Source organism: Halichoerus grypus, chromosome 6 (genome assembly GCF_964656455.1).
Source record: "Halichoerus grypus chromosome 6, mHalGry1.hap1.1, whole genome shotgun sequence".
In the NCBI taxonomy this organism is placed as follows: Eukaryota; Metazoa; Chordata; class Mammalia; order Carnivora; family Phocidae; genus Halichoerus; species Halichoerus grypus.
The window spans coordinates 60,258,102-60,285,675 of record NC_135717.1 but is presented as its reverse complement, the minus strand read 5'-3'; the positions used below and the strand labels follow the sequence as shown (position 1 = coordinate 60,285,675).

Here is a 27,574-nt window from a genome sequence, read left to right as displayed (position 1 = left end):
AGAAAGATAATTCCTAACATTCTAAGTGCAGTGAACATTAATTTTCATATACTGTTGATGGCACTATAATCCAATTCTTTTGGAGAGCAATTTAGCAACATGATTCAAGAAAAATACTAATTCAATTACTTCATTTCTGGAGAGCCAAAGAAAATAATATGATAGAAATAGCACTTATTAAATACTATGTGTCATTTTTACATCATTTATATACTTTAATTTCAAGACATGAAAATATATGTATACAAACATATATGGCTGTTTATAGCTATAAAAATTGTATAGGGGCGCCTGGGTGGCTCAGTCAGTTAAGCAATCGACTCTTGGTTTTGGCTCAGGTCATGATCTCATGGTTGTGAGATCAAGCCCTGTGTTGGGCTCCATGCTCAGCACTGAGTCTGCTTGAGATTCTCTCCCTCTCTCTCTCTGCCCCTCTCTCTACTCATGCATGCTCTCTCTCTTTCTCACTCACAAAAATAAATAAAAATAAAATCTTTAAAAATTGTATAAAAAAGTTGGGGTGCCTGGGCGGCTCAGTCAGTTAAGCGTCTGCCTTCAGCTCAGGTCCTGATTCCAGGATCAGGCTCCCTAGTCAGTGGGAAGTCTGCTTCTCCCTCTCCCTCTGCCCATCCCCTCTGCTCGTGGTCTATCAAATAAATAAAATCTTTAAAAAAAATTGTATAGGGCGCCTGGGTGGCTCAGTTGGTTAAGCGACTGCCTTCGGCTCAGGTCATGATCCTGGAGTCCCGGGATCGAGTCCCACATCGGGCTCCCTGCTCAGCGGGGGGTCTGCTTCTCCCTCTGCCCTCTTCCCTCTCGTGCTCTCTGTCTCTCATTCTCTCTCTCTCAAATAAATAAATAAAATCTTTAAAAAAAAATAAATAAATAAAAATAAAAAATAAAAAATAAATAAAAAAAAAATTGTATAAAAAGTCTAACTATATAACAATGAGAGAAATAATGGTATATTCACATAGAAATAAACTCTAAAATACACAAAACATGCTTAACAGGACTATGGTGAAGATGGTAAGATTATGAGTGAATTTATTTCTTTATTCCAAAATATTTTGTTTCTTTTATAATTTAAATTTTTATAGAGATACATTACTACGTGCTGTGTCTTCCTACTAAAAACAAAAATAGATATATAGGAGACTTCAGAGAAAAAAAGTACAGGAAAAGGAAAGAAGGTTATGTTATAGTTAGAAGACTATACCCTAACTAAGGAAGGATCTGGTATGAGGGACCCTGAACCACAGAGACTCCAGATCCTACAGTAAACTAATTCAAACTGAAAAGTTTTTATTTTTTTTTTTACTTAAATTCAATTAGCATATAGTGTATTATTAGTTTCAGAGGTAGAGTTCAGTGATTCATCAGTCTTATGTAATACCCAGTGCTCACTACATCCCTTGCCCTCCTTAATGTCCATCATCCAGTTATCCCATCACCCTATCCCCCTCTCCCCTCCAGCAACCCTCAGTTTGCTTCCTATGATTAAGAGGCTCTTATGGTTTGTTGTCTCCCTCTCTGATTTCATCTTGTTTTATTTTTCCCTCCCTCCCCCCATGATCCTCTGTTTTGTCAAACTGAAAAGTTTTATAGGGCAGGATGCAGTCAAACATGTTACTATTACAATCCCACAGATTCATTATTATTTTAGTGAGTAGTCTTTAAAAGGCACAAGTAGGTGGCTAGGGCAGAGGAAAAAAATAATAAAAAATAAAGTACAAGTAAATCCTGTGAAAAGGAACACAGATTATAAGGAAATCAAACAAACAAGCAAGCACACATTGAAGATTTCACATTTTACCAAGGAAAAAAAAAAACCTTTAATTGAAATTGCCCAAACATGTGCAAGTTATACAAGGTGGCTCTTTCTTTGCTACATCATATAGCATAATAAGAAATGATGCGGGGCGCCTGGGTGGCTCAGTTGGTTAAGCAACTGCCTTCGGCTCAGGTCATGATCCTGGAGTCCGTGGATCGAGTCCCGCATCGGGCTCCCTGCTTGGCGAGGAGCCTGCTTCTCCCTCTAACCCTCCCCCCTCTCATGTACTCTTTCTCTCTCTCATTCTCACTCTCTCAAATAAATAAATAAATCTTTAAAAAAAAAAAAAAAGAAATGATGCAACTATTTTCCATCTTTAGAATGGAGACATGAATTTCCAAATATTTTTTCTACTTTATATTAGATTCTTTTGCCAAAAGATAAAACCCACTAAGACTTCACTAAATCAAGTTCACTCAAAATACTGACCCTTGGGAGGCTGTGGCTATGTAACAATCTATTCTACTATATTGGTTTACCTAGACTGTGATTACCATAATATTACAAGATACAACAAGGAAATAATTGAAAACAATACTATATGATGGTAAGAAAAAATAAAATGATAAAGGATAAGGTTTTAAGTTTGATCTTCCTCATATTATAAAAAAAGATGTAATTGCGGCATAAAGTAGTATCTGTACGATAAAATATTTACTATCATTTTTTTTTTAAAAAAAAAGAAGATTTTTTATTTGAAAGAGAGCATGCACATGCACAAGCAGAGGGAGGTGCAAAGGGAGGGCAAACTCCCCATTGAGCAAGGAGCCAGGACTCGATCCCAGGACCCGGTATCATGACCTGAGCCAAAGGTAGATGCTTTAACTGACTGAGCCACCCAGGCACCCCTCTTTTTTTTAAGATTTTATTTTTGGGGTGCCTGGGTGGCTCAGTTGGTTAAACATCCAACACTTGATATCAGTTCAGGTCATGATCTCAGGATTGTGAGATCAAGCCCTGTATCACACTGAGTGTGGATCCTGCTTAAGATTCTCTCTCTCACCAGGAAAAAAAAAAAAATAATTTTCTTTTTGGGGCACCTGGGTCAGTTAAGCATCTGACTTCAGCTCAGGGTTTGATCCCAGGGTGCTAGGATCGAGCCCCACGTGGGGCTCCCTGCTTGGCAGGGAGTCTACTTGTCCTCCCTGTCCCTCTCTCTGCCCCTCCCCCCCCCACCGCCTGTGCTCACTTTCTCTCTCAAATAAATAAATAAAATCTTAAACAAAAAAAAAAGATTTTAAGTAATCTCCACACCCAACATGGGGCTCAAACTCACAACCCCAAGATCAAGAGTCACATAGTCCACCCAACTGAGCCAACCAGGAGCCCCATTTCTTCTTTAAAAAAAAAAAAAAAAGATAAAAATAAATCTAAAATAACCTATCTTTTCTTTTACAAAGACTTATGGCTACGAGGGTAGAAATGAGCACCTCCAGTGCCAAGGCTGTGGTCTCCAAACAGCATTTCCCAAAGTTGCCAGGACCCCTGAAAGATGTAGATGATTCCTGGTCTAGGTCAAGCAAGCTCGAGATAACATTCTATCAAACAGCAAGGAAGCTATAAAAAGACTACTTTATTCATGTCAAAAGGACTTAACAGCCAACCTAAAGAGGTTCCTGCTGGCCAAAGATGAAATCACTTAAGGCCAGGGCACCTGGGTGGCTCAGTCAGTTAAGCATCTGCCTTCAGCTCAGGTCATGATCCCAGGGTCTTGGGATCAAGCCCCACATCAGGCTCCCTGCTCAGTGGAGAGCCTGCTTCTCCCTCTCCTTCCCACTCATGCTCTCTCTCACTATCTCTGTCTCTCTCAAATAAATAAATAAAATCTTTAAAAAAAAAAAAAAAAAAAAGGGAAATCACTTAAGGCCAAAAAAGATAATAACTGCAATGAACTGAAACATAACAAATTTTTTAAATATTATAAGCTGATAAGAATAAATCAATAAAGGATAAGGTTTTAAGTTTGATCTTCCTTATATAACAGATGTAATTGTGGCATAAAGAAGTATCTGCAGGGGGTGCCTGGGTGGCTCAGTCGTTAAGCGGGCTGCCTTCGGCTCAGGTCATGATCCCAGCATCCTGGAATCGAGCCCTGCATCGGGCTCCTTGCTCAGCGGGAAGCCTGCTTCTCCCTCTCCCACTCCCCATGCTTGTGTTCCCTCTCTGGCTGTGTCTCTCTCTGTCAAATAAATAAATAAAATCTTTAAAAAAAAAAAAAGAAGTATCTGCAGGATAAAACATTCACCATCATCATTTCTTTTTTTTGCTTAAAATGAACTTCTACTTCCAAAACAGTTAAGTAAGCTTATAAAAGACAAACACACAGTTAACAGCCAGATTCTGGTTTCCCACCTGTAGTCAAAACTTGGAAGGGACCAGCAGAAGAAGTTTCCCGATTTTTTTTTTAAAGATTTTATTCTTTCATTTATTTATTTATTTATTTGACAGAAAGAGAGAGAGCAGAAGCAGGAGGGAGAGAGAGAAGCAGACTCCCTGTATCAGGCTTGCAACTCAGCAGGGAGTCTGCTTCTCCCTCTCACTCTGCCCCTTACCCCTCATGGTCACTCTCTCAAATTAATAAAATCTTTAAAGAAAAAAAAAAACAATCCAAGTTACATGATCTACTAAGAAACAGAAGAACGTTAATCATGCTTAAGATAAAAGACAATCAATGAAGGTCAACCAACCCTAAGATGACCGAGGCACTGGAATTAGGCTTTAAATAACTATTATAACTGAGTTCTAAAAGAAAAATAAAAATGTACCTATATTAAGTGAAATAGGAAATCTCAGCAAAGTAAAAGACACTATAAAAAAGAATTAGGGGCACCTGAGTGGCTCAATTGGTTAAGCGTCCAACTCTTGATCTCAGCTCAGGTCTTGATCTCAGGGTCCTGAAACGGAGCCCCAATGCATGCTGGGCATGGAGCATGCTTAAGATTCTCTCTCCCTCTCCCCTTGCCCCTCCCCCACCTCTCCCTCTCAAAAAAAAAAAACAAAAAACAAAAACAATATATGAAGTGAAACATTTACTGGACAGGCTTAACAACAAAATCAAGATGACAAACGAAAGAGTCACTGACTTTGAAGCTACATTACCTCTCATCTTTAATCTGAAAAAGAGAAAATAGCGGAAAAAAATTAACAAGGCTTCAGGGACCTATTGTACAGTGTCAAGAAATCTAACATGTGTAATTGATGGTCTGGAAAAGCAGGAGGAAAAGTGGTGAGGAGGAAGAGAATATGGAATATGAGAATACGGCAAAAAGTAAGTTTTGAAAAATAGTGGATAAAATTTGTATTTTAAGAAAGAGAACTTTAGGGGCGCCTGGGTGGCTCAGATGGTTAAGCGTCTGCCTTCGGCTCAGGTCATGATGCCAGGGTCCTGGGATCGAGTCCCGCATTGGGCTCCCTGCTCAGTGGGGAGCCTGCTTCTCCCTCTGCCTCTCTCTCTCTCTCTCTCTGTCTCTTATGAATAAATAAATAAAATCTTTAAAAAAAAGAAAGAGAACTTTATAGATTCAAAAATCTCAGTGAGCCCCAAGTACCCAAACTGCTTGCTGAAAAGCAAACAAAGGCGAGAATGTCATCAAGGAGCCAAGTGAAAAGGACTTATCAAATAAAGGGGAACAGTTTTTAGATAAATGGCTAATTTCTCATCATAAACTCTGGAAGTCAAAAGAGAGTGAAACAAAATCTTTAAAGTGCTTCAAGAAAAACAACTGTAGTTCAACCCAGAATTCTATATTCAACTAATATGTCCTTCAAAAATGAAAGTGAAACAGGTATTTTCACACAAAAGGCAGCAAACAGATTTCATCACCAAGAGGCATGGACTATAACAAAGGCTAAGGAAATTCTTCATAATGAAGAAAAATGGTACTAAATGAAAATGTAAATCTTTAGGAACCAAAAAAGAGGACCACGAATGGTAAATATCTGGAAAATATAGAAGAATTTAGTTCTTAAATTCTTAAAAATACAAGTAATTATTGAAAGCAAAAATTATAATATTGTTTTCTGGGGGTTATAACATAGAGATCTAATACATATGACAATAGCATAACTGAGCAGACAAAGGTTATGTCAAAGAATCTCTATGACTGCAACATTTCGATACATTTAAGAAGAGGTACAATATTAACTGTAAGTGGTACACTATATAAATGGACAAAAAAAGGTAAGGAAATATACTGAAATTACTATTGGAATGCTAAGAAATTAATACAAAGAGAAACAGCTTTACAAAACTCATATATTAAAAATTCTCCTCAACAAGCAAAAAACTTAAGTTGGACCCCTTATTTATATCATACATAAAAGTAACTCAAAATGGGTCATATACTTAAATGTAAGAGCTAACACTATAAAAGTCTTAAAATGAATAAATTTACATGACCTAGAAGTGAACAGAGATTTCTTAGATACAAGTAAAAGCTGGTCCTTTGGAAAGATCAACAAAGTTGATAAACCTCTAGCTAAATGGATATAAAGCATACACATAAATTACCAGTACGAACAAAAAAGGAGAAATTATCACTACAGAACCCACAGATAGTAAAAAAATAAAAGACTATTAACTTTATGTTAATGAATTTAACAACTTAGATGAAATGGAAAAATCCCTGGAAAAACACAACTTACCAAAAAAATTGATGAGATGAAACAAAAATCTGAAGCGCCCTTTAAATTGAATTCATTCTGAAAATCCTTCCCCAAAATAAAACTCTAGGCTCAGACTTTTTCACTGGTACATTCCTTCAAACACCAAGGAAGAAACAGCATCAACTTCACACAAACACTTCCAGAATATAAAGAACACTTCTGAAATTATTTTCTAAGCTCACCATGAATAATACTAACAAACACACCTTATAATATTAGGTAATAATACCAATAATACCAAAACCTGAACAGAAAATACAAAAAAAGAAAATTATAGACTAACATCCCTAAGGTACATAGACGCAAAAATATTTAATAAAACATTAGCAATTTCAAAACAGCAATATATAAAAAGGATAATACACCATAACCAAGTAAAATTTATCCCAAGAATACAAGATTGAGGGGTGCCTGGGTGGCTCAGTTAAGCGTCTGCTTTCCACTCAGGTCATGATCCCAGGGTCTTGGGATCCAACCCAGCATCGGACTCCCTGCTCAGCAGGGAGCCTGCTTCTCCCTCTCACACTTCCCCTGCCTGTGCTCTCTCTCTCTCTGTCAAATAAATAAAATCTTCAGAAAAAATAAGAATACAAGATTGATATAACATTTGAAAATAAAACAATGAAATTCACTATATTATGCAGAAATACATAATTATCTCAATAGATGTAGAAAAAAACATTAGACAAAACTCAATATCCATTCATGCCATATACTGTTAGAAAACTAGGAATAGATTTTACACAACCTGTTTTTTTTTTTTGTTTTTAAAGATTTTATTTATTTGACAGAGAGAGACACAGCAAGAGAGGGAACACAAGCAGGGGGAGTGGGAGAGGGAGAAGCAGGCTTCCCGCAGAGCAGGGAGCCCGACGCGGGGCTCGATCCCAGGACCCTGGGACCATGACCTGAGCCGAAGGCAGACGCTTAACGACTGAGCCACCCAGGCGCCCCACACAACCTGTTTATTAATCATATCCTTTCATTCTATACTTTTGATACTTTGGGCCTTGGTAACCCTTCTCAGGGCTATCTAATTCCTGAAGATAGCTAACAATGCTCGAGCTAGCTTTCATATGCAAACCAACCAATACAGAGACCAGAGCCCCAACCATCTCTATTTTATACTCTGGCCACAATATTCCCCTAATCACCCCAGGGGTGACAATCACCCCAAATACTAGACAACTATGTGCAGCCCCTAAGCCACAAAGCACTTGAAATTATTCAAACTAGAGAATCCTAAACCTGGTTACCATTCCTTGACTATTCCTTTCCATGGAAACCAAAATAAAGGATCTTGCCTTTATTTTCATAATTTACAACTTTATAAAGGATTCCTTTACAACAGGAATCCTCTCCTGATCTGTCACAGGCCTTGTTGCCATACTTAGATAATAATAAAACCTATATTTTTAAACAGCCTGATAAAGGTCATTAACAAAAAGCCTACAGCTGACATCATAATTAATGGTATGAAGCTGAATGCCTTCCCTAAAGAATGGGAACAGGACTAAGGTACATGCAATAAGGGAAGAAAATTAAAGAATGCAAAGTGGAAAGAGGTAAAAATTATAACATGATCATCTCCTACAAATATCTGATTTATCTACCAAAAATACTCATAGAATTAATGAGTTACGTAAGGTTGTAAGACAGAAGTCAATATAAGTCAATTCTATCGCCATATTATAAGAAAAAATAATTAGGAAATTGAATTCTTTAAAACACCACTTACAGTAACATCAAAACCAGGAAAAATCTAAAAACAAAACAAAACAATTTTTTTTACACAAAGGACACACAAGACCAAAGACTGAAAACTACAAAATACTGCTGAGAAAACAAAGTTGACCTAAAGAAATGGAGATATACCATGCTAATGAAAAGGAAGACTCAACCCTGTTAACATGTCAATTCTCCTCAAACTGACCTATAGACTGAAAGCAATGGTTATCATCCATTATATCACCCATCATCATATCACCCATCAACAATACTTATCAACATCATATCACCCATCAACCTTTCTGAAGTGATGGAAAAGCTAATTTTTTTTTAATTTTTTATTTATTTAAGAGAGAGCAAGAGAGAGAGAGCGTGTGCAAGCCCAGAGGGAGAGGGAGAAGCAGACTCCCCGCTAAGAAGAAAGCCTGATGTGGGGCTTCATCCCAAGACCTTGAGATATGACCTGAGCTGAAGGCAGATGCTTAACTGATTGAGCCACCCAAGTGCCCCTGGAAAAGCTAATATTGAGATTTATATGGAAATGCTAAAAACTTAAAGTATACAAAGCAATCTTGAAAAGGATGGAAAAAGGTTGCTGGACTTGCAAATCGGACTTCAAGAGTTACTATAAAACACAAATAATCAAATTAGTATTGTAATGATATAAGGATGGACAATTAGATCAATGGAACAGAATGAATATTCCTGAAATAGAGCCCACTTACGCAGCCAAGTGCTGTTTCACCAAAGCAAGCCACTGAGGAATGGAGACTCTTTTCAACAAATGGTGCAGAAATAATGGGATATCCGGACGCAAAAAACAAAAACAAAAACAAAACACCTACAAAACTTAATTTGAGATACATTAGAGACCTAAATATAAATTAGCAAAAACAAAGTTTTAGAAAAAACAAAGGAAAGTACCTTCATGATGTCAGGGTTAGGCAAAAGTGTCTTAGGACATACATAGTAAAAGAAAAAACTGACAAATTAGACTTCATCAGACTTACATATTTCTGCTCATCAAAAGCACAGTTAAGAAAGTAAGTAAAAAACCACAGCCTTGGAGAAACTACTTACAAAGCATTTATCTAACAAAGAACTAGTATCCAGGACATATAAAGACCTTCTGCAATTAAAAAAAAAAAAAGACTGGGCGCCTGGGTGGCTCAGCGTCTGCCTTCGGCTCAGGTCATGATCCCAGGGTCCTGGGATCGAGCCCCACATCGGGCTCCCTGCTCAGCGGGAAGCCTGCTTCTCCCTCTCCCACTCCCCCTGCTTGTGTTCCTGCTCTCGCTATGTCTCTCTCTGTCAAATAAATAAATAAAAAATCTTTAAAAAAAAAAAAAAAAGACAATAAAGAAAAAAAAGGAGAGAAAGAAGGAAAAGGGCTAAAGGTTTGAGCAGACTCTTCCCAAAAGAAAACACATAAATGGTCAATAAGGAAATTAAAAAATTAAAATGTGCTCAACATCACTAGTCAGTATGAAAATGTATAAAAAAGCACAATAATACCACTTCCATTCAAGATCAAGTAAGAGGGACCAGATTCTGCCTTCTGCATGAAATAACAAAAACCTAACAAAATGTTTGAAACAAAAGCCCTAAAGATTTTGGACAAGTAATGAAAGACAGTAACCCTGGGACACAAGAAACAAACAACAGAGGCCATATATTTGCCCAGCTTACTGCCTTGAGAGTTTCCATGCCATGAACAGGGAGAAGAAACCCAGGCAGAGCATGTGGTCTCCCCAAATTGAAGAAATAGAGCTGGGAGTCCAAGGAAGCCAAGGTGGCTACAGGTCACATGGGAGACCACTGAGTAGAGCTGAAGAGAGAGAGAGAAAAATGAAGAGATCTACAGAGGCTTACCCTAAAATATGTTGAGTGAGGAATCAGCACTTGCATGTGGAGAACTATTCAAGGCCAGGGAGAGAACCACCAGATGATTCAGAAATAACAGCACCAGAACTCACACAAGGATGCAAATAATGCTTGTTCCCAAAAGCCAGAATAAAAAAAAACACCTAATAATTAATACTGCATCAGAAATCCAAAAGGGACAAACGTTTCTAATAACTTAACCATATCACAGAACAAAGTACAAAAGTATTTTTAGGCATACTAAAATGGAGACATAACAAGATAAAATTTACAATGACTAAAAATCAATACAAACTTAAAAGACATACAGAGAAGAAACAAATCACACCCAATAATGAAACAAAAACCAGTCAGTCAAACCAATCTTAAAATGACAGATAATAGAATTGGTACACAAATCCTATAAAACAATTATAGTGAATACTTTCCATACATTCAAAAGCTGGAAAAAACATTAAATATGTTAAGTAAAAATATGAAAATTTTTTAAAACTTTAAACTTCTAGAAATGAAATTACAAGGTCAAAGATAAAAAAACATACTATGAGATTTACAGCCAAGAACTCAAGTTAATAGCTACTAACCAAAATGAAACACATAGAAAAACTACTTTAAAAAACAAACAGAGAGGGCGCCTGGGTGGCTCAGTCGTTGGGCGTCTGCCTTCGGCTCAGGTCATGATCCCGGGGTCCTGGGATCGAGTCCCACATCGGGCTCCCTGCTCTGCGGGAAGCCTGCTTCTCCCTCTCCCACTCCCCCTGCTTGTGTTCCTGCTCTCGCTATGTCTCTCTCTGTCAAAAAAATAAATAAAATCTTTAAAAAAAAAAAAAAAAAAAACAAACAGAGAGGGGCGCCTGGGATGGCTCAGTCATTAAGCATCTGCCTTCGGCTCAGGTCATGATCCCAGGGTCCTGGGATCGAGCCCCGCATCGGGCTCCTCGCTCTGCAGGAGGCCTGCTTCTCCCTCTCCCACTCCCCCTGCTTGTGTTCCCTCTCTCGCTGTATCTATCTCTGTCAAATGAATAAATAAAATCTTTTTAAAAAATAAATAAATAAAAAACAAACAGAGAAAAATAATTAATTAATTAATAATTGAAAAAACGAACAGAGTATGGGGCACCGGGCTGGCTCAGTCAATACAGCATGTGACTTTTGATCTCAGGGTCATGAGTTCAAACCCCTAGCTGAGCATACAGTTTACTTAAAAAAAAAAAAAAAAAAAAAGAATAGACTCTAAATTAGCTTTAAGATAACTTCAAAAGGCCAAATATATTTGTATTTGGAGCCACTAAAGAACAGATAATACAGGGGAAAAAATCAGAAATCGGAAAAAATGTCAACCATTTGCCACATTTAATGATATTATAAACACATACAACAAAGCACCCTTTAAATAAACACGAGCAATAGAAACATTAAGAAATGTAAACTGTGTCAACTATACCCAAAGAAAGAAATGTAAACTAAAACATATGATTAAGCTGCCAAAAATCAGAGATAAAGAAAAAAGTCTTTAATAAAGCAGCCAGAGAAAAAAAGTCATGTTACATCATAGAGAATAAAAAGAAAGTTAAAGTGGTTATATTAGTATCACATGAAGTAGATTTAAAAATCAATTATCAAGAAAAAAGAGGATAAGGGCGCCTGGGTGGCTGTTAGTTAAGTTTCTACCTTCAGCTCAGGTCATGATCCCAAGGCCTGGAACTGAGCCCCACGTCAGGCTCCCTGCTCAGTGGGGAGTCTGCTTCTCCCTCTCCCTCTGCCTCTCTCCCCGCTCATGCTCTCTCTCTCTCTCTCTCTCTCTCAAATTAAAAAAAAAAAAAAAGAAAGAAAAAAGAGGATCATTTCACAAAGATAAAGGATTTAATGCAGGTGAATTTTACCAAACATTTAAAGAGTTTAATACCTATTCTTCTCAAAACATTACAAAAATACAAAAAAAAATTAAGAGGAAGGAAAACTTCAAAATTTATTCTATGAGGCCAGCATTACCGATACCAAAGCCAGATAAAGATACTACGAGAACAGAGAACTACAAGTAAATATCTCTAATGAATATAAATGCAAACATCCTCAACAAAATATTAGTAAACTGAATCCAACAATACATTAAAAGAAGCATTCACCACGACCAAGTGGGATTTATTACTGGGATGCAATAGTCACTACTAAATCAACGTGATATATTAACAGGAGAAAGGATAAAAACGATATGATCATCTCAATAGATGCAGAGAAAGCACTGGACAAAATACAATATCCATTCATGATAAAATCCCTCAACAAAGTAGTTGTTCAGGGAACATATCTCAGCACAATGAAGACCATATACGGCAAACCCACAGCTGACATGAGAGTCGGTAAAATACTGAGAGCTTTTCCTGTAAGATCAGAGACTGAGACAAGAATGTTCACGGTAACCACTTTTATTCAACATAGTATTGGAACTCCTGGCTGCAGCCATCAGACAAGAAAAAGAAATAAAGGGCACCTGGGTGGCTCAGTCAGTTAAGCATGTGCCTTCAGCTCAGGTCATGATCCCAGGGTCCTGAGATCGAGTCCCACATCAGGCTCCTTGCTCAGAGAACTTGCTTCTCCCTCTGCCTGCCACTCCCCCTGCTTGTGCTCTCTCTCTCTCTCACAAATAAGTAAATACAATAAAAAAAACAAAACAAAAGAAATAAAAAGCATCCTCGGGGGCGCTTAGGTGGCTCAGTTGGTTAAGCGTCTGCCTTCAGCTCAGGTCATGATCCAGCGTCCCAGGATGGAGCCATGTCAGGCTCCCTGCTCAGAGGGGGGTCTGCTTGTCCCTGTCCCTCTGCTCCTCTGCCCACTCGTGCGTGCACTCTCTCTTTCTCACTCATTCACTCTCTCCAATAAATATTTTTAAAAAGAGAAATAAAAAGCATCCAAATGGGTAAGGAAGAAGTAAAACTGTCACTATTTGCAGATGACATGATACTCCACATAGAAAACTCTAAAGACTCCACCAAAAAATTTTAGGAACTGACAGAAGATAAAAAATTAATATATAGAACTGTTGCATTTCTATACATTAATAATGAAATAGAAAAAAATTTAAAAAAGAATCCCATTTACAATTACATCAAAAATAAAATACCTAGGAATGAACTTAATGAAGGAGGTAAAAGACTGTACTCTAAAAACCATAAAACACTGATTAAAGAAATTGAAAACAAATAAAAAAATGGAAAGATTCCATGCTCAAGGAATGGAAGAACCCATATTGTTAAAATATCCATACTACCCACAGTAAGCTATAATCCCTAACAAAACAGGAACATGTTTCACATAACTACAATAAAACTAAAATTTGTACGGAACCACAAGACTCCAAATGGCCAAAGCAATCTTGAGAAAGAAGACCAAAGCTGGAGGTATCATAATCCCAGATTTCAAGATATACAATGCTATAATAATCAAAACAGTATGGTACTGGCACAAAAACAGACACACAGATCAGTGGAACAGAATAGAGAGCTCAGAAATAACCCCACACTTTTATGGTCAATTAATCTACAACAAAAGAAGCAAGAATATACAATGGGGAAAAGACGGACTCTTCAACAAAGGGTGCTGGGAAAACTGGACAGCAACATGCAAAAGAACAAACCTGGACCACTTTCTTAGTCACACACAAAAATAAACTCAAAATTGATTAAAGACCTCAATGTGAGACCTGACACCAGAAAACTCTTTGAAGAAAACATTGGCAGTTAAAATTTTTGACATCAGCCATAGAAACATTTTTCTAGATATGTCTCCTCAGGCAAATAAAAGCAAATATAAATAAAAATAAAAGCAAAAATAAACTTTGGGACTACATCAAAATAAAACGCATTTGCACAGCTAGGGATAACCTCAACTAAACAAAAAGGCAACCCACTGAATGGGAGAAAATATATGCAAATGATATATCTGATAAGGGGTTAACATCCCAAATATATAAATATCTTACACAACTCAACACCAAAAACATCTGATTACAAAGCGGGCAGAAGCCCTGAATGGACATTTCTCCACAAGAGGCACACAGATGGCCGACAAACACATGAAAAGATGCTGAACATCATTCATCATCAGGGAAATGCAAATCAAAACCACAATGAGATTATCACCTCACACCTGTTAGAATGGCTAAAATAAAAAATACAAGAAACAAGAGTTGGTGAAGATGTGGAGGGAAAAACACCCCTCATACACTGTTGTTGGGAATGCAAATTGATGCAGCCACTGTAGAAAACAGTATGAAGGTCTCAAAAAATTAGGAACAGAAGTATCATACAATTCAGTAATTCCACTTCTGAGTATTTACCCAAATAAAACAAAAACACTAATTCAAAAAGATATATGCAAAAAAAGAGAGAGAGAGAGAGATGCACCTCTATGTTTACTGCAGCATTTATTTACCATAGCTGAGATATATAAGTAACCCAAGTGTCCATGGATAGATGAATGGATAAAGGGGTGTGTGTGTGTGTGTAATGAAATATTACTCAGCCATAAAAAAAAAAGAATGAACTCTTTCCATTTGCGACAACATGAAAGAACCCACAGAGTATAATGCTAACTAAAATAAGTCAGACTAGGAAAGACAAATACCATTACAATTTTGCTTACGTGTAGAATCTAAAAAATAAAACAAATGAAGGAACGAACAAACAAAGCAGAAACAGACCCATAAAACAGACCCATAGAAAACTGGTAGTTGCCAGAGGGGTGGAGGGATGGGTAAAACAGATTAAGGAGATTAATAGTAAAGGGCATTAAAAGTACACTTATCCGGGCGCCTGGGTGGCTCAGTCAGTTAAGTGTCTACCCTCGGCTCAGGTCATGATCCCGGGGTCCTGGGATTGAGCACCGCATCGGGCTCCCTGCTCAGCAGGAAGCCTGCTTCTACCTCTCCCACTCCCCCTGCTTGTGTTCCCTCTCTCACTGTGTCTTTGTCAAATAAATAAATAAAATCTTTAAAAAAAATAAAGAAAACTCAAATCAATGACTTCACCTTGTACCTGAAGACATTAGAAGGACAAAAGCAGGAAATATGAGACTGACGCACTGCCCACTGCGCTAAGAAGGCACCTGCCCTAAAAGCAGGAAATAAAGATCAGAGCAAAAATCAATGAAATATAAATCAAAAACAATAGAGCAAACTCACTGAAATCAAAAGCTAGACTTCCTCCATTTACTGAATGATGGAGATGTACTTTTCCCTCTTACAAAATACAAACAAAAACCGCGGATAATATAAACAAAACAAATATATTCTGAAACACGTTAAGAAGGCAAATTAGCGGGGCACCTGGGTGGTTCAGTCGTTAAGCGTCTGCCTTCGGCTCAGGTCATGATCCCAGGGTCCTGGGATCGAGCCCCACATCGGGCTCCCTGCTCCGCGGGAAGCCTGCTTCTCCCTCTCCCACTCCCCCTGCTTGTGTTCCCTCTCTTGCTGTCTCTCTCTCTGTCAAAATAAATAAATAAAATCTTAAAAAAAAAAAAAGGTGGCAAATTAGCTAGAAACCATGGGACCCAAGAACATGGCAGTGAGGTTACCTAAGTTTTCTTTTTGCCTGATATATCCCACTCTTGGAATGTAAGAAGTCAGCAACCCAGAAGCACCAACAAGCACAGACCCCCCCACCAAAAAATCTCAAACAAAAGGCTTCCTGTCTGTCTCTCTAGACAAACAACCAGGAAGGGATCATATTAGCTAGGAAGGAAAACTTTTATTAGACAGATACTCTACCTAACTTAACATCACAGAAAAAAACTGATCCCACCCACTTCCGGATGGTTAAATGGGGAACCCAGACATCCACCCTTGTGAGATTATGAGTCATGCCAAGACTACCACTGGGGTAGTGTAAGAGCAGGTCAAGTAGAGAACCAGAATTTTCAGCCTCACTGGCTGATAAAGACCATGTCCCCCCATGGAGACAACAAGGGAAGCCTGGACGTCCACCTTCATCTGGCAGAAACAAGGGAACCGACTCTATCCCCTGGGGTGGTAACAGAAGGTACAGCAAGGAGTTAGGGGTTTCATCAACACAGAGTGGTAAGTGAGGCCACATCCATTGTGGAGATCAGGTAGAGAGCCATAATTTCACAACTCTGTCCAGCATTAACAATCAGCCTCCCTTCAAATGTCAACAAAGGCCCAACAGGGAACATAAACTTCATCCCACACCTGGCAAAGGGTATGACACCCACAACTCCCTCCTGTCAGGCACATGTCAGAGAAAGCCAGCTAAAACAGGTTTATGTAAGATGCAAAGTCTCATAACATAGCACAAAAATGTTCAGGTTTCAATCAAAAATCATTTGTCGTAACAAGAACCAGAAGACCTCAAACTGAATGAAAAAAGACAATCAATAGGAGCCAATACTGAGATATTTGTAATTTTAACATCTGACAAATGTTAGAATTATCTGATGAAGATTTAAAGCAGCCATAATAAAAATGACTCAATAGGAGTGCCTGGGTGGCTCAGTCAGTTAAGCATCTGCCTTCAGTTCAGGTCATGATCCCAGGTCCTGGGATCGAGCCCCAAGCTGGGCTCCAGCCCCGAGCCAGGCTCCCTGCTCAGTGCGGAGTCTGCTTCTCCCCTTCCCTCTGCCTGCTGCTCCCCCTGATTATTCTCTCCCTCCCTCTCTCTCTGTCAAATAAATAGATAAAATTTTTTAAAAAATAAAATAATAATTTTTTTTTTAAATGACTCAATAAAGGGCACCTAGCTGGCTTAGTCGGTAGAGTATGTGACTCTTCCTCTCAGGGCTATAAATTCAAGTCCATTTTGGGTATACAGATTACTTAAAAATAAAATCTTTTTTAAAAAATGATTCCAGGGCACCTGGGTGGTTCAGTTGGTTGGGCATCTGCCTTTGGTTCAGGTCATGATCCCAGAGTCCTGGGTTCAAGCCCTGCACCAGGCTCCTTGCTCAGCAGGGAGCTGCTTCTCCCTCCCCCCTCCCTCTGCCCGCTGCTCCGCCTGCTTGTGCTCTGTCAAAATAATAAAATCTTTAAATAAATAAATAAATATAAAAAATGATTCCATGAGCAATTACAAACACAAAACTGAAATATAGAAAGCCTCAGCAAAAATGAAAATATAAAGAACCAAATGGAAATTTTTAGAACTGCAAAGTACTGAAAAATGAAGAGCTCAGTGCATGACCTCAACAGCAGCATCAAGGAAAGAGAGTAAAAGAATTCATGAACTAGAAGATATAACAATGAAAATTACTCAATGTAAGCAACAGAGAGTGAAAAAAAAAAAAAAAAAATGAACAGACCTTCAAAGATCTTTGGGACTGTAACAAATAATCTTAACATTTATGCCATGAGAGTCTAAGGAAGAAGAGGAAAAATAAAGTGGGAATGAAAAAGTACTCAACTAAATAATGACTAAAAAACTTCCATTTTGGTGAGCCATAAAACTACAGAATCAAGAAGCTGAGCAAATGTCAAAAGGGATAATTCCAAAGGCATCTATCCCTAAACACATCCTAATTAAACTTCTGAAATATAAAAACAAGAAAGGATATCTTGAAAGCAGCAAGAGAAAAATACTTTACTTACAGAAGAAAATAAGTTGAGTGCAAATTTCTCATCAGAAACCACAGAGGCCAGAAGAAAGTAACACAATAATGAAAGAGGCAGCTGCTAGGAAAATGAAAAAAATGTAATGAACTCAATGAAAATGAAAATACAACATAATAAAATTTGTAGGACATAGATAAACCAGTGATAAGAGGGAAATTTGTAACAATGCACAGAAAAGTGGAAGAGTCTCAAATCAATAATCTAAGCTCCCACCTCAGGAAACTAAAAAAAGAACAAAATAAACCCAAAGCAAGCAGAAAGCAGGTAAAAATAAATATAAGAGCAGAAATCAATGAAATTTAAAATAGAAAAAAATAAGAAAAGTCAACAAAACAAGGAGCTGCTTCTTTGAAAAGATCAATAAAATTGATAAACCTCTAGCAACACTGACAAAGAAAAGGAGAGAATACAAATCACCACTAATAGAAATGAAAGAGGGGATATCAGTACAGATCCTGCAGACATCAAAGGAACAAGAAGGGAATACTATGAACAACTTCACACACATAACTCTGACAGCTTAGAAAAGATGAATCACTTCCTTGAAAAACACGAACTACTCCAACTCACCAATTACAAAACTGGTAATATGAATAGCCCTGTAACTTTTTTTTTTTTTCCATAAAGTTACTTTTTTTTTTTTTTTAGGAATCTCTACACCCAACGTGGGGCTTGAACTCACGACTGAGATCAAGAGTCGTATGTTCTTCCAACTGACACAGCCAGGCACCCCAGCCCTGTAACTATTTTTAAATTTTAATTTGTCCCTTAAAAACAACCAAAAAGGAAATATGAAAGTCCAGATAGTTTCAATGAAGAACTGTACCCACCATCTAAAGAATTAACACCAATTCTATACATTCTCCTCCAGAATATAGAAAAAGTAGAAGCATTTTTCCCAACTCATTCTATGAAGCTAGTATTACTCCCAATATCAAAACCACAGTATGAAAAAAGAAAACTACAGACAATAGCTCTCCTGAATAGACACAAAATTCCTTAACAAAATATAAATGCAATTCCGTAATATATAAAAAAGTTACATGCCATATCAAGTGGGGCTTACTCCACTTAAGTTAAATATTCAGAATCAAAGAAGGTAATCTACCATATTAACAGACTAAAGGAAAAAAAAGTGTATTAACGGTAGGAAAAGCACCTAACAAAATTCAGCACCCATTCATGATTTTTTTAATAAATAAATAAATAAATAAATAAGGAAAATAGGAATAGAAACTTCATACAGACATCTACAAAAAACCTACAGTTAACATCCTATTTAGTGGTTTTCATCATGGAGTGAATACTCTCCCCAAAGGTCTTAAATCCATATCATGCTGAAATTTCTAGCCAGAACAATGAGGCAAGCATTATAGGCATACAAATTGAAAAGGAAGAAATAAAAATAACCCTATCTGCAGATGACACAATTACCTACCTAGAAAATCCCAAGGAATCTATAACAAAACTCCTAGAATTCACAAGTGAATTCAGCAAGGTTACAGGATCCAAGATAAATACAAAAATCAATTGTTACTCCCATATACTACCAATAAATAACATGGATACCAAAATTAAACATACAATACTATTTTCAATTGCTTCCCAAAAAATTAAATATTTAAGTATAAATCCACAAAATATGTACAGGACTTATAAGCTGAAAACTACATAAAAGTGACAAAAAAAATCAACAATCTAAATAAACATACCATGTTCATGGATGAGAAGACTCAACACAGTAAAGACATCAATTCTCCACAAACTGATATTCAGGTTTAATGGTACTCCTATCAAAATCCTAACAAAGGTTTTGGCTATGTACAGACAAGTTATTCTAAAATATATATTTAAAAACCAAAACACAAAGAAACTAGATAGCCAAAACAATTTTGTGAAAGAATAAAGTAGAATCATCCATGTGATTCAAGAATCATCTTACACAGTAATTAAGACAGTTGGTACTGACAGAGAGACAGGCACAAAGATCAATGTAACAGAACAGAAAACCCAGAAATATATTCAAACAAAGATGCCCAGCTGATTTTGGACAAATGTGCAAGAGCAATTCGATGGAAGATGGACTTTTCAACAAATGGTTGCCATTGGAGCATTTGGAAATGCATAGGCAAAGAGACAAGGGAAAAAAGAAAGAGTCTCACACCTTATATAAAAATTAACTCAAAATGAATCACAGATTTAGAAGTAAAGCATGAAATTATAAAACTTTTAAAAGAGTGGCACCTGGCTAGCTAAGTCAGTAGAGCATGCAACTCTTAATCTCGGGATCAAGTTCAAGCCCCATACTGGTCATAGAAGTTACTTTAAAAAGGGGCACCATGGTGGCTCAGATGGTTAAGCATCTGCCTTCGGCTCAGGTCATGATCCCAGGGTACTGCGACCGAGCCCCACATCAGGCTCCCTGATGGGCAGGGAGTCTGCTTCTCCCTCTCCCTCTACTGTTCTCCCTGCTTGTGCTCGCTCGCTCTCTGTCAAATAAATAAAATCTTAAAAAAAGGGTTACTTAAAAAAATAAAGGAAACACTGGAGAAAAATCTTCGGATTTAGGATTAGGTAAAGGGCTATTAAATTTGACAACAGAAGTATGATCCATAAAAGAATAAATTTATAAAATGGACTTCATCAGAGGGGGGTGGGAGGAATAGGGTAGCTGAGTGATGGGCATTGGGGAGGGTATATGCTATGGTAAGCGCTCTGAATTGTGTAAGACTGATGATTCACAGACCTGTACCCCTGAAACAAATACTACATTATATGTTAATAAATAAATAAATACCAACAAAATGGGCTTCATCAAAACTAAAGACTTTGCTCCAATTTGAGATAAAATAAGAGCAAATCACATACTTGGCAAAGAGCACATAGAATATATAAAGAACTGTCAAACTCTACAATAAAAACAATAAACAAATGATGAAAAAAATCAGTATCTGAGTAAGAATGACATTAACAAAGAAATCACTGATGTACCAGAAGACTAGGGGAAAAAGAGAGAGTATGGGGGCAGTGTGAGCAGCAGGAAATACAAGCCTTCCTTCTCCACAACCGGCCTGATGGAGAGAAGAAAGTGTATGTTCACCTAGCTCCTATCATGCTTTGAATGTTGCCAACAAAGTTGGGATCATCTAACCTGAGTCCAGCTGGCTAATTCTAAATATAAATGTTTTCAGGGGCAGTTAGCTGGCTCAGTTGATGGAGCATGTGACTCTTGATCATGGGTTCAGGAGTTTGAGCCCCACGCTGGGTATAGAGATTAGCTTTTTAATTAATTAATTAATTAATCTTCACAATAATTGGAAAATAGGCAAAAGTAATGAATAAACATTTGACCAAAAGAGGATAAGACATTTGACCTAAAGAGGATATACAGATAGCAAACATGCACATGAAAAGATGGTCAACATCATCAGCTATTAGGTAAATACAAATTAAAATCACAATATATCACTATACACCTACCAAAATTACTAAATAAAAAGAATAGTGACAATGCCACATGCTGGTAAGGATGCCAAAAAACTGGCTTGCTCATATTTCTAGCAGAAATGTAAATGGTACAGTCACTCTGGAAAATGCTTCGGCAATTTTTTTTTTTTCAAGATTTTATTTATTTGAGAGAGAGAGAAAGTGCACAAGCAGGGAGAGAGGTAGAGGGAGAAGCAGACTCTCCGCTGAGCAGGACAAAGAGGGGCTCGATCCCAGGACCTCAAGATCATGACCTGAGCCAAAGGCAGGCGCTTAACGAACTGAGCCACCCAGGCACCCTAGCAATCTCTTTTAAATAACTAAACATGAAGCCCCCATACAACTCAGCAATTGTACAACTGGACATTCATCCCAGAGAAACGGAGACCTATGTTCACATAGAAATCTACACAAGAATGGTTATATTAGCTTTATTCATATTAGCCCCAAACTATAAATACCTGAAACATCTTGCATCAGAATAATTAAACAAGCTGTGGTATATCCATAACTTACCATACTGAACAATAAAAAGCAACGGAGCTACTGATACATTCAACAAACTGGATAAATCTCCAAAGAATCATGTTGAGTGAGAAAAAAACCCAATCTCAAAAAGTTACATGGTCTTTGCTTCTATTTATATAGCATCCCTGGAATGACAAAATTACAGAACTGGATGATACATCAGTGCTTACCAGGAACTAAGCCTGGAGGGAGCAATGAAGCAGCTGTAGCTATAAAAAAAGCACTATGAAAAAAAAAAAAAGGCACCATGAGCGATCCTTCTGATGGAATTATTCTGTTAACTGTATAAATTTCAATAACCTATCCTATAGTTCTTAAAGATATTAACACTGGGGATACTGAGTAGATGGTGTACAAGATCTCTTTGTGTTATCTCTTACACCTGCATGTGACTCTACATAAAAGGCTTAATTAAAAAATAACTGTCAATGAACAATCTGAATGGGAAATTAAGACAACAATTGCAGGGGCACCTGGCTCAGTAAGAAGAGCACGTGACTCTTGATCATGGGGTCATGAGTTTGAGCCCCAATGTTGGGTACAGAGATTACTTAAAAACGTAAAACAATACAATTGCATTTATCAGGGCGCCTGGGTGGCTCAGTCAGTTAAGCGTCTGACTCTTGATCTCAGCACAGGTCTTGATCTCAGGGTCGTGAGTTCAAGCCCTGCACTGGGCTCCACACTGGGTGTGGAGTGTACTAAAAAATAAATAATTGCATTTATAATAGTGTCAAAAAAAAAAATTTTAGGAATAAACTTATCCAGAGAGACAAAGAACTTGTACACTGAAAACTACAAAATGTGGCTAAAAGTAAAGACTGTACAAACATAAAGACATCTATGTTCAGGGATTGAAAGACCATGTTGTTGAGATGTCCTTATTATCCAGAGCAATCTACAGATTCAATACAATCCCTATCAAAATTCCAGTATTTTGGGACGCCTCGGTGGCTCAGTCAGTTAAACGGCTGCCTTCACCTCGGGTCATAATCCCAGGGTCCTGGGATAGAGTCCCACGTCGGGTTCCTTGCTCTCCCTGCCACTCCCCCTGCTGTGTGCTCTCTCACTCTCACAAATAAATAAAATCTTAAAAAAAAATTCCAATGTTTTATGTAGAAATAGAAAAATGCATTCCTAAAGTTCATTTGTAATTTCAAGGGACCATGAATAGCCAAAACAACACTGAAAAAGAACAAACTTGGGGAACTCATACTTCTTCATTTTAAAACTTACTACAAAGCTACAGTAATCAAAATGGTGTGGTACTAGCATAACCAGGAGATGTACAGAGCAAAAGAAAAGAACAGAGAGCCCAGAAATAAATCCTCACATACACAGCTGAACAATTTTTTTTCTTTTTTAAGATTTTATTTATTTATTTGACAGAGAGAGAGAGAGAGCAAGAGAGCACAAGCAGGGGAAGCTGCAGAAGGAGAGGGAGAAGCAAACTCCCTGCAGAGCAGGGAGCCCAGTGCAGGGCTCGATCCCAGGACTCTGGGACCATGACCTGAGCCGAAGGCAGATGCTTAACCGACTGAGCCACCCAGGCGCCCCAGTCAAATGATTTTCAACAAGAGAGCCAAAACAATTCTTTTCAACAAATGTTGCTGGGAGCGCATGAGTGGTTCAGCCAGTTAAGCGTCTGCCTTCGGCTCAGGTCATGATCCCGGGGTCCTGGGATCAAGCCCCGCATCGGCCTCCCTGCTCAGCAGGAAGCCTGCTTCTCCCTCTCCTACTCCCCCTGCTTGTGTTCCCTCTCTCGCTGTGTCTCTCTCTGTTAAATACATAAATAAAATCTTTATTAAAAAAAAAATAGATGCAAAAGAGAAGACAAGAGGGAAGGACTGATTTTATCTGATATCTCATATACAGACTTATAAAGCTAGAGTAATTTTTGAATTATGGTGCTGGCACAAAGGTAAGACAAATCAAAAGAACAGAACAGAAAGTCCAGAAACAAATCTATACATATATAAACTGCTGATTTAATGATACAGTACCACTGTACAGCGGAAGAGGGAAGAATAATGTTAAAACTGAATGTTCCTGGGGTGCCTGGGTGGCTCAGTTGTTGAGCATCTGACTCTTGCTGTCACTTCAAGTCACGATCTCAGGATGGTGGGATAGAGCCTCAAGTCCGGCTCAGCCCTCAGCAGGGAGTCTGCTTGAGATTCTCTCTCCCTAGCCCTCTGCCCCTGGCCCGGCTCGCACACTCTCTCCCTCTCTCAAATAAATAAATAAATCTCAAAAAGAAAAAGTTAACATATATGTATTTCCCCACATTTTACCTATACACAAAATGAAATTCAGATGAGTTGATTATAGACTAAATGTAAGGAGGAGGGAGAAAACATTCCTTCAGAAGATTATATAGGAAAATAATTTCAGGACCTCAAGTTAGGAAGATTTCTTTAACAGGTCACAAAAAGCACTAACCACAAAAGAAAGAAAAAACTGAAAATTTTTTACTACATTGAAATTAAGAACTTTTCCTTCAAAGAATAAAATAAATGGAAGGGCCAGCCAGGTGGCTGGTTAGCTTCTTTGGTCAGAATGTGGCACTAACATCACCAACGTCGCAGGTTTGATTCCCAAACAGGCCAAGAGGGGCATCAGTTCTCATATTTACAAAGAAAATCAATTTTTTAAGAACACTAAAATAAATGAACCACTGGGCGCCTGGGTGGCTCAGTTGGTTGAGCGACTGCCTTCGGCTCAGGTCATGATCCTGGAGTCCCGGGATCGAGTCCCACATCGGGCTCCCTGCTCGGCAGGGAGTCTGCTTCTCCCTCTGACCCTCCCCCCTCTCATGTGCTCTCTCTCATTCTCTCTCTCTCAAATAAATAAATAAAATCTTTAAAAAAAAATAAAATAAAATAAATAAAATAAAATAAAATAAATGAACCACTAACATGGAGAAGCCATATGCAAGTTACAAGTGAGAAAAGCCATATGGCCTATAAATATACAAAAAGGAACTTACCATCATTAGTAATCAGAAAATGGCAAATTAGAATCACAATGAGATACTACCATACAACTACCAAAATGACTAGTTGAAAAGACTGGCGTACTAAGCACTGGTTAAGCACTGGTAGAAAAAAGAAACCATTCAATGGTGGGAAAGTAAACCACTTCTGAAAACGAACTGGCCTTCCTGATAACTTCACACCTCCAATTCTAAGTATATACCTGGAGCAGGGTTTCTAAAACTTTTCTGACCATGAACCACTTTAAGAAATATGTGTCAGGGGCACCTGCGTGCCTCAGTCATTAGGCGTCTGCCTTCGGCTCAGGTCATGATCCCAGGGTCCTGGGATTGAGCCCTGCATCGGGCTCCCTGCTCCGCGGGAAGCCTGCTTCTCCCTCTCCCACTCCCCCCTGCTTGTGTTCCCTCTCTTGCTGTGTCTCTCTCTGTCAAATAAATAAAATCTTAAAAAATATATGTATATATATGTTTTATATTTGAAACCTGTATACATATATAGGATACTGAAAATGCAGTTAATTTTCTTCTGTTCTCTTTCATTTTTTAATGTTGGTTGCTCCCTATTAATCTGATTTTATGACCCGTTTTGGAGCACACCCAGCAGTTTGAAGAGTAGTGAGCTAAAGAAATTCCTGCACATGTACAAAAATATTCACAATAGTTGTTCATAATGCAAAACACTTGACAAAAATCTGTATGTCTGTCAAAAGCAGCATATAGTACGTAATTCACATCCTGAAATATTATATAACAATGAAAATGAATCAACTATAGCTACATGCACCAAACAGATAAATCTCAAAAACATACTGTGAATAAAAAAAAAAATCATTAAAGTATTATTCCATTTACATAAAATTCATAACTGTCACAACTAATAATATGTTGTGGAGAAATAAAGCTGAAGGTGGGTGCCTGGGTGGCTCAGTTGGTTAAGCGTCTGCCCTCAGCTCAGGTCATGATCTCGGGGTCCTGGGATCAAGCCCCACATCGGGCTCCCTGCTCAGCGGGGAATCTGCTTCTCCCTCTGCCTCTCCCCACCACTCATGCTCTCTCTCTCAAATAAATAAAATCTTGAGGCACCTGGGTGGTTCAGTCGTTAAGAGTCTGCCTTCAGCTCAGGTCATGATCTCAGGGTCCTGGGATCGAGCCCCACATCGGGCTCCCTGCTCAGCGGGAAGCCTGCTTCTCCCTTTCCTGATCCCCCCGCTTGTGTTCTCTCTCTCTCTGTCAAATAAATAAATAAAATCTTAAAAATAAATAAATGAATAAAAATAAAAAATAAATAAAATCTTTTTTAAAAAAAGAAAGAAAAGAAAACTAAAGAAAAGAACAATACAGGGGCGCCTGGGTGGCTCAGTCATTAAGCGTCTGCCTTCGGCTCAGGTCATGATCCCAGGGTCCTGGGATCAAGCCCCGCATCAGGCTCCCTGATCTGCAGGAAGCCTGCTTCTCCCTCTCCCACTCCCCCTGCTTGTGTTCCCTCTCTCGCTGTGTCTCTGTCAAATAAATAAAATCTTTAAAAAAAAAAAAAAGAAAGAAAAGAACAATACAAAACTCAAGAAAGTGTTTCCTTTGGAGGAAGTGGAAAATGTGATCAGAGAGAGGCACACAGAGGTCAAAGGTATGGACAATGCTCTTCTTAATAAGCTTGGTTGATGAGTACATGGATATTCATTTTATTATTTCATTTTAATTGTCCATCTACTGGCTACACTCCCTTTTCTTTGAATCATATGTCTTACAACTAAAAATAAGTTAAAATCCTACACACACACACACACACACACACATAAATTAAAATGCATAAGGCTGGGGTGCCTGAGTGGCTCAGTCAGTTAAGCATCCAACTCTTGGGTTTCGGCTCAGGTCAGGATCCCAGCATCGTGAGATCAAGCCCCACGCTGGGCTCCACACTCAGCACAGAGTCTGCTTGAGATTCTCTCCATTTCCCTCTGTCCCTCCTTCCCACTCACGCACTCTCTCTCTCAAATAAAATAAATAAATAAAATCTTTAAACAAATAAAATGCATAAGGTTGGTCCAAAGAAATGAAAAGTGTTTGGATAAGAGTGAAATCTTAATCTTCTTAAGGCCTATAATATATGCCTTCAAATGACAAAAAGAAATGACAAAAGAAACATACTTCAACATGTTATCCATATATCAAAGATGACCAGAGTATAGAGTGTGTTTCAGAGAGAAAACTCAACACTTCCTAAAAAAATCAGTTACCAAAAGCAGTCAAACATCCATAAAATTAATAATATGTTGCCAAAAAAGTGAAGATAAAAAAAACTGGGCGCACCTGGGTGGCTCAGTCCGCTAAGCGTCTGACTCTTGATTTCAGTTCAGGTCATGATCTCAGGGTTGTGAGGTCAGGATCCCTGCTGGGCATGGAACCTGCTTAAAAGTCTCTCTTTCCCCTGTCCCTCTGTCCCTCCCCTCCTCCTCCTCTTTAAAAAAAAAAAATCTTCTGGAACGTTGAACAAAACAAAACTTTTGCAAACAGAGATACAGCTCACCTAAATTTCTCCTTCCTAACTTTAATGACAAAGGAAATGAAGTAGGAACAAGAGGTTAAAATATACACATACAATGGCAGAAACTAAAAAACCTCAGGGAAAAATCCAACCATGAAGGAAATTGTCCTTATAACTAATAATATACAGGTGACCCTTGAACAACATGGAGGTTATAGATGCCAACTCTGCAACAGTCAAAAATCCACACCCAAACTTCTGAATTCCCCAAGAACTTAACTAATAATAGCCTACTATTGACTGGAAACCTTACCAGAATAATCAACATATATTTTATATGTATTAAATATTGTA

The 27,574-nt window shown here is 38.1% G+C and overlaps 1 protein-coding gene and 1 non-coding gene across 14 annotated transcripts in view; one reads left to right on the top strand and one right to left on the bottom strand.

The window, feature by feature from the left end:
* MLLT10 (MLLT10 histone lysine methyltransferase DOT1L cofactor) overlaps window positions 1-27,574 on the bottom strand; it is a 224,957-nt gene that overhangs the window by 170,726 nt on the left and 26,657 nt on the right. The gene's annotated exons all lie outside the window — the stretch shown is intronic.
* LOC118540824 (small nucleolar RNA SNORD42) lies at window positions 20,658-20,723 on the top strand. The gene has a single exon (XR_004919821.1). It is a non-coding gene; the product is annotated as a small nucleolar RNA SNORD42 (small nucleolar RNA).